This window comes from Bufo gargarizans, chromosome 4 (genome assembly GCF_014858855.1).
Source record: "Bufo gargarizans isolate SCDJY-AF-19 chromosome 4, ASM1485885v1, whole genome shotgun sequence".
Taxonomy (NCBI): Eukaryota; Metazoa; Chordata; class Amphibia; order Anura; family Bufonidae; genus Bufo; species Bufo gargarizans.
The window spans coordinates 199272602-199285734 of record NC_058083.1 but is presented as its reverse complement, the minus strand read 5'-3'; positions in this window follow the sequence as shown (position 1 = coordinate 199285734).

The window sequence follows — 13133 nt, the reverse complement described above, 5'->3', positions numbered from 1 at the left end:
CCTACAAAAGATGGAATTGTTTGTGGATGCAGATATAAAATACATAAATCACTGCGAAAGGCGCACCACAATGATATGCAACTGACAACACTAGCTAATCCCTCAAGCTGATGTTAAGAACTAAGACTTTAGCCAATGTATTCCTGTCAGGAACACATCAGAGACCTTTTGCACCACCGTCAAGGCATCTTAGCGTGGCATGGGTTCCTACCACTAGACTCCCTACGGAGTGTGAACACGGTCTGAGAGGTGCTAAGATACAACTTACAGCCAAGGTCCCACATACCTCCATAGTGAAATCACTCAGGCAGTGGGATAATTTAGCCAATGTATTCCTGTCAGGAACACATCAGAGACCTTTTGCACCACCGTCAAGGCATCTTAGCGTGGCATGGGTTCCTACCACTAGACTCCCTACGGAGTGTGAACACGGTCTGAGAGGTGCTAAGATACAACTTACAGCCAAGGTCCCACATACCTCCATAGTGAAATCACTCAGGCAGTGGGATAATTAAGACTGTGAGCCCCACCTATAACAGGCCATGTGACACAGGCTACCAGGTGCAACAGAATGCTACCAGCAGTACGCAATGGCACATTCTAAACATATAAAGAAAAATAACTGAGATAAAATTGTATGCATTTTTGCTGGTGATTGCCATTAGCAATGGATCACACGCGGAGGAATTGCCCCCCTGGGTTATAAATATGCCACAGTGTTTGGGGATTTTGAGCATTTTCTCCCATTTAGACCACTTTAATTCAGTTATTTTTCTTAAAAAGTTAGAAGAGTCACAAATCTTTCCTTGAGATACTATTATAAATTAGATGCCTTGTTAGACTATATAAGCTAAATTTTTAGTGGAAGGTTTATCAAGGTGATGTAAAAGAAAACTGGCATAGTTTCTAGTGTTTAGCAAAACTTTGATTCGGCTGATTCGCAAATTTCACAAAGAAATTTGCTTTGTGACAAATTACTTTGTCGCGAAGTGCATTTCTTTCTAAGTAGCGTCATTGGAACCCTGAGATACCACGTTCATCGCTGATCGCGGTATCTGATATAAAAATGTCATCCTTTCAGGTGGTTAAAAAAAATACTCACCTTATCTATTTGAGTGTGAAGAGGCTGCCACAGCCATCTTGATTGAAGATCCCTTGGAAAATCTTACGCGGAGCGTGATGACATCATCACGATGGCCAGGGTGGTGACATCATACGTGACCGCGTTTAAGATTTCACGCAGCTTCTTCAAGCTCAAGTGGATTAGGTATGTTTTTTTTATTTATTTTTTATTGCCATTTCAGGAAAAATTGGTTCGTTATCATGAAGCATTAGGAAATCCGCCTTTGTGGCTAATCAAATTTTCACTGAAATTCGGATTGAAATCCACTTTGGACACTTTGATTCTCTCTCTTGCCCATAGCAACCAACTAGATTTCACGTTTCAAAGGAGCTCTGAAAAAGTGAAAGGTGGAATCTGATTGGTTGTTAGTAGTGATGAGCGAGCACCAAAGCATTCGGTGTTCAGCCGAGCACCCAAGTATAATGGAAGTCAAAGGGAGACAACCAGGCACCCCCTGCTCAGAAGAGAAAAGGGTGTCTGGTTCATAATAAAAGGTTAGAAACTGATAGATACCCCATCAAAATGGTTTGGAAGCATTATGAGGATTGCAGGATACATCTTAGACTCCTGTTACATACAACATATAATAGACAACAACACACACTACATGCCAAAAGCCAGGTATGTGCCCAATCTATCCATGAGACAGATAACAGCCGGCATACCTTACAATGACAGCATGACAGCTGAAAAACAATGGAGATTCTGCTCATTTGCATGTCTTTCCCATATGCCCATGTTTATGCAAATGAGTTTTTACATGACAAAACTGTATAGAAAGGTTATTTAATATTATGTTGGGACAATCGGAAAACTTTTTGTCGCCCTAAGGGTCTATTCACACGTCCGTTATAACACTCAGTTTCCATTCCAAATGAAATCGAAACGATTTTTCGAATCCATTAATTTCAATTTCCTCCTCAAAAATGCGGACACCAAGTATAGTGCTGTCCGAATCACGGAATCTGTTCCGTTTTCCTATTTTCGAATATGTGGATCCTGAATTTTTTTTTATCTTGTCCTACTTTCTGTGCGTTTTTCGGGTCTGTTGTCCATTCAAGTTAATGGATGCACAAAACCATCCGAATGTCATCCGATTTTTGCGGATTCGTTGACAGAAAAAATTAATAAAAATTAAGCCCAGCCCTCTGTGCCTGTGGTGAGAGAAGTACTGGTCATCTTCTGCTCTCCTGCAAAATGGCATATGAAGTGGACCGATTGATCACTATGATCCAGGAACGGCCCTCTCTATGGGATACCAGGCAAGAGGACTCCCAAAATAGGGCGCGTGTTGGGAGGAAATTGCCCATAAATTTTTTTTCATCCTCCTGGGACTCAGGCAACTTAGCCAAGAGGGAAAAAATAACTGAGTAAATATATTATAATATGTGTAATTTTACTTTTCCATCTGTCCTAGAGCAGTATACTGTACGTGCTTGTCATTTATTTGTGCTAATTAGAAAATTGCAGGTTCCAGACATATGCATTCACTGCATTTATCAGAGATGTAAAACCTGTATACCTGCAATTGTAATAAATCTACAACTCCCATCAAGCACTTTTTGTTTTCACCACTTATTTTTTTTTGGGGTATCCTAGCAACATCTATTCCACCTCCTCTATTTTATTTTGCAGGGCAGCCAATCAACAAGCTTTTAAGCTGTGTGCCCTTAGGAGCCATCACAGCCATACCTACTAATGGCATGGCTGCGATTGGCTGGTGCATCATGTGACCCAGCTTCTATATAAACTGGATCACGTGTAGCACCGCCCATCAGCTCTCAGTGGGGAAGGGACAGAAAGCAGGCAGCTGAAGTGAGGGACAGTGTTATTACAATTTTTTGTGGGGGCAACACACCATCTTTACACCCCTGACACAGAAAGCTAATCATAAATCTGGCTGTTAATTCTGTGGGTGACCTAAGGCTTTTTTTTTTGTGTGGGTGCAATACAACATTGTACTTTGTAACCCTGACACACAAATATAATCCTCTTCAACTGGATCAACACAGCCTTGTGGTAGCAAGGGTGTACCTCCTTAATATATATATCAACAAAAAGAGAACCGGTAAAAAATATTACCCAATAAAATGAAATTTTATTATGACATAAAAACATACAGACATAGATGTAGAGACCGTACAGCGTGCCTCAAGGGACAGTCCACAATAAATCCACCACTAGCAGATATTTGATCATTTGATTCCCTCAATCACAGTGAGGGTGTTGTGGATAAGAGGTCTAGGTCAGCATATAATATTCAAGAAGCTGTGTCTAGCCATAAAACCACAACTACCTCAGCTGTGAGGCGAATCTAGCATGAATGAATATCGGGTATAAATAACATCCATATATTCTGATCCTTACCGTCCACACAGTTTAGTATATCATAAACCTGCCATAAAGAATATGTCGGACCGATCTGAGTTTCTCACTTACCCGATATCCAGTGGCGTGCGTGTGGGCTCTTTCTATCTGGCGTACTCCTCGACGTACGTTTCGCTAATGCTTCATCAGGAGGATTTCCTTTCTAATGAATAAGGAGTGATAAGTGGGCAATAGCTGGCAATCCCTGTGTCATGTGACTCTGATACTGATGACTCCTGTCGCGGCGCATCCCGCGATCGTCAGATATGGGTATATCATGGACTTCCGCCCTCCCATCAGCGCGATCCAAGCAAGGGCAGAGTACGTCTGACGTCACCCCGATCACGCCCGTCGGGACGGCGAAAGTCCTCCCATCCGCGATCCGCGATGCGCACCGGAGTCATCAGATTATCTATCTCCATAAGCATGTATGTAAAGGTGATTTATTATCCATGCATCTACTGATATTGTTTTTCCGTCTCTCCAACCTATCAATTAGTAGATTGTACACCGATCAGTCCGCCACACCACTGGATATAGCCGTGCCGAAACTCAGATCGCTTTCATATCATTCAAAAGTATTTCTCTGCACTACATAGGTGCAGAGAAATAACAATATCAGTAGATGCATGGATAAGAAATCACCTTTACATACATGCTTATGGAGATAGATAATCTGATGACTCCGGTGCGCATCGCGGATCGCGGATGGGAGGACTTTCGCCGTCCCGACGGGCGTGATCGGGGTGACGTCAGACGCACTCTGCCCTCGCTTGGATCGCGCTGATGGGAGGGCGGAAGTCCATGATATACCCATATTTGACGATCGCGGGATGCGCCGCGACAGGAGTTATCAGTATCAGAATCACATGACACAGGGATCGCCAGCTATTGGCCACTTATCACTTAAAAAGACCTCCTTATTCATTAGAAAGGAAATCCTCCTGATGAAGCATTAGCGAAACGTACGTCGAGGAGTACGCCAGATAGAAAGAGCCCACACGCACGCCACTGGATATCGGGTAAGTGAGAAACTCAGATCGGTCCGACATATTCTTTATGGCAGGTTTATGATATACTAAACTGTGTGGACGGTAAGGATCAGAATATATGGATGTTATTTATACCCGATATTCATTCATGCTAGATTCGCCTCACAGCTGAGGTAGTTGTGGTTTTATGGCTAGACACAGCTTCTTGAATATTATATGCTGACCTAGACCTCTTATCCACAACACCCTCACTGTGATTGAGGGAATCAAATGATCAAATATCTGCTAGTGGTGGATTTATTGTGGACCAGGGGCGTAGCTAGAAATGACTGGGCCCCATAGCAAAAAAAATTATGGGCCCCCCCTCCCGGATCTCCCACCCCCACATACCTATTGGACCTCCCACCCCTTCCAGAGCTCCCACCCAAACACCCCTCCAGGACCTCCCACCCCAACATCCCCCCCAAGTGTCGTCCACAGATCCCCCCCTTAAGTGTCGTCCACAGATCCCCCCCTTAAGTGTCGTCCACAGATCCCCCCTTTAGTGTTCTCCACAGATCCCCCCTTTAGTGTCGTCCACAGATCCCCCCTTTAGTGTCGTCCACAGATCCCCCTTTAGTGTCGTCCACAGATTCCCCCTTTAGTGTCGTCCACAGATTCCCCCTTTAGTGTCGTCCACAGATCCCCCCTTTAGTGTCGTCCACAGATCCCCCCTTTAGTGTCGTCCACAGATCCCCCCTTTAGTGTCGTCCACAGATCCCCCCTTTAGTGTCGTCCACAGATCCCCCCTTTAGTGTCGTCCACAGATCCCCCCTTTAGTGTCCTCCACAGATCCCCCTTTAGTGTCCTCCACAGATCCCCCCTTCAGTGTCCTCCACAGATCCCTCCTTCAGTGTCCTCCACAGATCCCCCCCCCCTTTCAGTGTCCTCCACAGATCCCCCCTTCACTGGCCTACCTCATCTTCTGCTCGTGCAGCAGTGCGCCTCGGGCCCGCCTACTCCAGTCCTGACCTGACTACTCCTCTGCTTCCTTGGCTTCCCCCCCAGCCAGGCCCGAGCCGCGGACCGCCCAAGCCCCGCCCACTACAGCCGCGGCCCGCCCAAGCCCCGCCCACCTGGCTGCCCGGCTGTGTAAAAAAAAAAAAAAAAATTAATGCAGTCCGGGACGGGCCCCCAGTGGCGTAGGGCCCCATAGCCACTGCTATGGTTGCTATGGCTATCCCTACGCCACTGTTGTGGACTGTCCCTTGAGGCACGCTGTACGGTCTCTACATCTATGTCTGTATGTTTTTATGTCATAATAAAATTTCATTTTATTGGGTAATATTTTGTACCGGTTCTCTTTTTGTTGATATACACAAATATAATCCGTCTGTTAGTTAGGTGCACGTCATATACCCATTTATTGTGTGAAGTACACCTGCACTGCATATGTGACAGGGAAAATAATACAGTTAATCTGTCTGTAAGTTCAGTGGGTGATCTCAAGGAATGAGGAGAGCATCAAATAAGGGATGTGGCAATGGTCGTGGTGCTGCTGAGGTTGGTGGAGCTCCTGTTGCAGGGAGGGGACGTGGTCGATCTGTGCCAGCTACACACCCAAATGAAACACCTTTCTCAGGTGCACATAGGAGACAGAACGTTCAGCGTTATTTTGTAGGCCTGAATACCGGTGTGCAAATGGTGAGGCCAGAACCAGTAGAGGTGGTAGTAGATTGGATGGCTGACAGTGCATCCAGTTCCTTCACATTGTCTCCCACCCAGTCTCTGCTGACAGTGCAGAATTGGCACCTGCAGCCAATGGACATCTGTCTTTCACTTCACCCCCTAGCAAATCAGTCAAGCAGTCTGAGCCCCAAGTCATGCAGCAGTCTCTTATGCTTTTCGATGGCTCTGGTGGCAGGGTTTCCGTGGGCCATCCACATAGCCCTGCTCCAGAAGTGGAAGATATTGAGTGCACTGATGCTCGGCCACTTATATTTCAGGATGTGGACATGGGAGGACTACCGCAGCACATCTCTGATGATGACGAAACACAGGTGCCAACTGCTGCGGTTTTCTGCAGTGTGCAGACCAGCAAGGAGAGCAGAGGTAAAGAGTGGGTGGAAAATGATGCAGAGGATTATGAAGTCCTAGACCCCACATGGAAACAAGCTCATGTGAAAGACGTGTGTAGTTCGGAGAAAGAGGTGGTGGTCACACAACACCAGCCGCACAGCAAAAGAGGGAGCAGTGTGCAAAAGCAGAGTGGCTATCCCCTAGCAAGTACACCTGCTACTGCCCTGCACACCCAGGGACTGAGCCCACCAAAGCCAGCTGCAAGGAGTTCCCTATCGTGGCAGTTCTTCAGACAATGTGATGACGACAAAACGCGAGTGATTTGCACGCTGTGCAATCAGAGCCTAAAAGCGAGGCATAAATGTTCTAAACCTGAACACCACCTGTATGACCAGACATCTAAATGCAAAGCACGAGCTGCAGTGGAGTAAACACCTTAAAAATTATGAAAGATCTCAGGCTCCTCCTGGTACCTCTTCTGCTGCAGTCTTGTCCTCTTCCTCCCCCTATGGAGTGACAGTGGCACCTGCCACCTCGCAAACAGAGGATGTGGCAGCAACGCCACCACATCCGTCACCGTCACCAAGCATCTCTAACGTCCCATGGAAGCATTCAGCTGTCCATCTCCCAAACATGGGAGAGAAAAAGGAAGTACCCCTCTACCTACTCGTGATCCCTGGCCCTGAATGCCAGCATTTCAAAATTCCTGGACTTTGAAACACTGTCATTCCATCTGGTGGAGACGTGGTTCCCAGCTGCCACCAAGTGGTGGACAAAATTAGGTGTGCACTGCACCACTCCATCTGTGGCAAAATCCACATAACCACTGATACATGGACCAGTAAGCACGGGCAGGGATGGTATATATCCCTAACTGCACACTGGGTAAATGCAGTGGCTGCTGGGCCTGAGGTGGATATTAGTTTGGTGCATGTCCTTCCGCCACCGAGTATTGCAGGACGTTTCTCTTAGCCTCCTATTGCCTCCTCCTCCTACTTAGTGATGGACAAACATCTGTCGGGGACGGTTCGCGAACACAATCAAATGTTCACAAACCACAAGTTCGCGGAGGGGTCCCATTCATTTTAATGGCAGGCGAACCTAAAAAAACCTTCAGCTCGTATTTGCAGCCAAGAAATAATTACTAGAAGTGCACAAATAGTCCCACGACATGGACAGTGACATAACAGATGTATTATTAAAACATTTTTCAATGCAAAATATCGGCAATATAATTTTCGTGTACGTGCATGCGCACACCAGTTATAATATTTTTTTCCAATACCTTTTGTTACTGTGTGTAGCAGAGGGAACGCAGCAAAACCACAAACAAATACTGCTGTACCCAAATGCACTATATAGAAAGTATATTATTGGTATATAACACTCAGTTTCTATCAGTTTTTTCGGGGGGCGACTGGTATATCACACCAGTTATAATTATTTTTTATAATTGCGTTTGTCCCTCTGTGTAGCTGCAGTATCGCTGCAGAACTGCTCACCACTGCTGCACAATACAAATCCACTATAATATACTTTCTATGTTAGAAAGTATATTATAAGTGTATTACACCCCTCTGTACTGCACACCTATCAATAGTAGACCTATACCAGTCCTTAAACAGACTTTTGTGGACCTATTTTTCCCTAGCAGTCTGTCCCTGCTCCACACAGCAACCTTTCCCTACACTGACAAAAGACTGAATGTAAAATGGCAGCCAGATTGGGTCTATTTATAAGGTAGGAGGTATGTCCATGTGTGGAAACGTCTCAATTGGCTCTCCTGTACCACCTGATAGATGTGTCATGGGTCAAAGTTCTTCACAATGTAAAAGAAAATGGCGGGTGCGAATATTGGCATATGTTCGCATGTTGGGCGAATTGCGAACGAGCAAAGTTCGCCGCAAACAGACCACCGGGCGAACCGCAAGGCCATCACTACTCCTACTCCGCTTCCTTCTCTACCGCCTCCTCATCTGGTCAGCATAACACTTTCACCACCAACTATAGCACAGCCATGGGAAATGACAGTAGGATGTTTCAAAACATCTGTTTGGGGGAAAAAACCCACACCGCGCGCGCGGAAGCCATGGATCGGCATGGAACAACAGACCGATGAGTGGTTGGTGCCACTGAACCTCAAGCCCGCCCTGGTGGTGTGCTATAATGGGTGAAATTTCATAGCAGCTCTGGGTCTAGCCGGTTTGACGCACATCCCTTGCCTGGCACATGTGCTGTATTTGGTGGTGCAGAGGTTCCTGAAAAATGACCCCAATATGTCAGGGTTGCTGCAGAAAGTGCGGTCCATCTGTGCACGCTTTCAGCATTCTTACCCTGCTGCTGCTCGCCTGTCGGCGCTGCAGCATCACTTCGGCCTTCCCACTCACCGCCTCATATGCTACGTGCCCACAAGGTGGAACTCCACCTTGGACATGCTGGAGAGACTGTGCGAGCTCGTTTCAGCTGCAGCACACATGTGTGAGTCACTCTGCGGAACAGCACCACTTCACCACCAACAAGTGAGCCTCCATGCGGGATGTGTGTGCTGTGTTGTGCTGTTTCGAGTACTCCAGCAACATGGCCAGTGCCGATGATTCAGTACTCAGAGTTAATATCCCACTTCTATGTCTCCTTCAAAAAACACTTTGGGCGTTGATGGAAGAGGATGTGGCACAGAAGGAAGAGGAGGAGGAAGAGGGATCATTTCCATGGTTATTAGGCCAGTCATTCACAATTGGCTCAAAGGGTGGGTTCCTGTACCAACAGAGGCCAGGTACACAAATGTCCAGCCACATTTTTGGAGGATGAGGAGGATGATGAGGAGGAGGAACCGTGTTCACAGCAGGGTGGCACCCAAAGCAGCTCATGGGCATCACTGGAGCATGGCTGGGGGGATACAGAGGACACAGACTATACACCTACCACAGAGGACAGCCGAGTTGCCCACATTCTAACCAGTGCTAATTACTGGGTGGCCACCCTGCCTTCCTTAATTCTTTCACTGGCGCGTGATCGGAAGATGTACGTATACAAGTGCACACTGGTAGACACGCTGCTGATGGCATTCCTACCTGACACGAAGGGCTCAGTGGAAGCGCAAGGCGAAGGCAGAGGAGGAGGAAGAAGTCTCCAACGCAGCTGGGGCACCGCCAGCACGTCAGAAGGCAGAGTCAGCACGCCACAACAACCAGCACCACCAGCTGATATGGAATGTCTTAGCAGGAGGCAACATTTCAGCAACATGGTGGAACAGTATGTGTGCACACGCCTACATGTACTGACTGATGGGTCTGCCCCATTCAAATTTTGGGTCTCTAAATTGGGCACATGGCCTGAGCTTGCCCTTTAAGCCTTGGAGGTGCTGGCCTGCCCTGTGGCCAGTGTATTGTCCAAACGTGTGTTCAGCATGGCAGGGATGTTGATCACAGACAAGCGCAGCCGCCTGTCCATAGCCAATGTGGACAAGCTCACGTTCATTAAAATGAACCAGGCATGGATCCCACAAAACTTGTCCGTACCTTGTGCGGAATAGACAAGTATAAAGGCCGCACCTAGCCCTTGTTATACTCCAACGCACTTTCTCTTTGTTTTCTTTTTTTTATTTCCCAATGTTTTGGGGTCTTACCAAATTTATAAAAAATATAAAATAATTTAAAAAAACTACAAAAATAGTGTTGACCTACTACTTGATATCTACTCCTCCACCACTGCTTCCACCTTCACCGCCACGTCCACCGCCTCCTCAACCTCCTACTCCACTTTGATCTCCGCCTCCTAGTTAAAGATCATTATTATTTCCATTTTTTTTTATTCTATGTTATTTTAATTCATTTCCCTATCCACATTTGTTTGCAGGGCAATTGTCCTGCTCTTACCCCTATTTTGCTTCCTTTTGCAGCCATCTAGCCCTTTCTATTACTTTTTTTAGAGCCATTGTAGTGCCCCAAAGTTCGGGTCCCCATTGACTTCAATAGGGTTCAGGTTCGGGTCAAGTTTGAGTCCCGAACCAGAACTTTGCGGTGAAGTTCGGCCGAACCTGGCAAACCCAAACTTCCAGGTGTTCGCTCAACCCTACTAAAGACCCCAAATTCTGTTGCACATTTCTACCCGGGGGAGCAAATCCTGCCCTTGTGATCCGTTCCTAACAGCAATCCCCAGCAAAAATGCATACAATGGAGGAAATCGGCAGCGGGCCACATGTACCACAAAAACATCCTACACAGGTCTTAAATGCAGAAAATGCTTAAAACCCCATATGCTGTTGCACATCTCTAACCGGGGGAGCAAATCCTGCACATGTGATTTGTTGCTAACAGCAATCCCCAGCAAAAAAATGCATACAATGGAGGATTCCCACAATGGACAAATGTGCAGATGGTGCTATAAGGAATAGAAAATCACTGATAATTGTGCACTACATTGGTAAATGCAATTGATAATATATGGCTAAACCCTCATGGTATTCTCTGAGCCGTTCTGGCAGGTTCATTGTATAGGCTGATATAGCGCTTGGCCAGGATGCGCTGTGCGCCGGGTCACGTGGCGACGCGGCTACGTTTCCTTGGGAGGCGGGCTGGAACGCACGTTTGCGTTCCACCCCTCCTCCTGATGAATGCGGCGTCTCCATGATGTCCTCGGCGTACATCATCGGGCACAAGCGCTCGATAAATAAGTATCAGCTGAAGTATACTAATTAAAGGTGTAGCTGCATGAGGGGTATAAAGGGGGAGCCATGGCCTCACTCACATTAACCTCCTGACGAAGCTGAGGCGAAACGCGCGTCGGGGTTCCTTCCAGCCCTGTGTTCGGTGCCTCCACCCTCCATCATGTCTGTGGGTATGTTCACGTCCCCAGTGGATATCTTTTGTGTGGGAGTTTGATCGTACAGCCTGGTATCCTTGATTTACTGTATATGGGCAGACTGCATCTAGACGTATCTGATGGATGTTATGTGACTTCGTGCTCCATTGTACCATCATTTTTTGCTGTATTTTTTCACACTATAACCTCTCCCTGGGTTGTGCAGTGAGTTGAATATCACAGACACTTGTAGTGGATGTTTACTGACACTCTCTACTGGTGAATCACCTCACTGCACATCACACTGACATGTTTTTCATCTGCTTGGTGGGTGTTTGAGGCACCGACGGGGGGGACTATTGTTTCCAGTCTGTTTTGCTGTTTATTCTCCATAGCATATCTGTGTACAAAATATTTTATGAATTTTGGTGATCCATTGATGATCTAATAAAGTATTTATATTTCTACTGGGCATTCTATGGTTGTTTTTATAGCAGCATTTATAGGTTTATATGATTGGTTCTCTGGTTGCCCTTATTTACGGTATTATAGTGAGGCCTTTTTTCTTCCTTTTTCGGTTCTATGTTAATATATTGTCTGTTTTTACAGATAGTGCCTCCAAATATATGGACTTCAGAAAACGAGATAAGACCTGGGCAACACAACTCGGGTCCATCTTTGGAGAATCAGCGGCGGCTGGGGCAGAGTCCAGTAATATAAAGGATTTGAAACTCAAAATTAAAGATCTGTTGCATAAACGGATCAAAGTCTGGTGGAACAAGGCTTCACTTGAGCAGTACCTCCAGAGAGAAATTATCCCGCGGGGTTTAAGATTACAGCTATTTCCTGCCTTTGAGGTGGAGGATCCATCTTTTGTAGGGAAGTGGGAGGACACACTAACTCGGTGTTCCCGCACCCTAATTGAGCTCCTGATTGGGGCAGATAGAAAAACATTGGAGGTTGTGGAGAAGGAGATTGATAGCTTACGGGAACAGATACAACGGATGGTACCAGCTGAAGCTTGTGCATCATTTGATGGTGAACTGGAGGAAGATCTGGTGAAATGGGAAAAAGAAATCCAGGCCCTTAAAGTGAAAAAATTCCAGAGAGATCTGGTTGATTTTCAGAGTAATAAAGTATATCGGTGGCACATGACAAGAAGCCGCACACGAAATTCATCACTCTCTTTATCCACAACTTCCACAAATAGTCAAGGATGTGGAGAGCATTTTTTAGAGGAGCGCCGGGGATCCGGCGAGGGAGGCGGCGAGGAAAATTGGACCTCCCGTTTAAGAACAGCATCTACAAAGCGAAAGACAAGGCAGAATTATGCCCTGGGGAAACGAGCAAAGAGATATTAAAGGTAATAAACTTGTCAGATACTGTTCTTACACAGCCTCAACTAATTGTCTTGCGGAGGGGTCTGACTTTTTCACCGACGGGAAAATTTGATTTTTTCCTGTCGGTGAAGGACTTGGAACTCTTCGCAAGAAAACTGTGTTTTAAAAAATACTTCAATAGGGGTGGAGACCAATCCGATCTCTCCCCTATTGAGATACAAACTTTAAATGATTTACAATCTCTATTGGAGGAACAGGAATCAGATGTGTCCAAATTTCCCGTGCACCTGCACCGCCGATCACAGCATTGGCCCCCTACAGCCTCTTGTCCAGCAGTTGACATATTTGTTAAATTAAACAAGATCTTGAAAAACTATGCGATAACAGATCGCATGATAATCTCAACAGAGAGTTACGGCTGGCTATGAAGGAACTTAAAAATATGAAAAATAT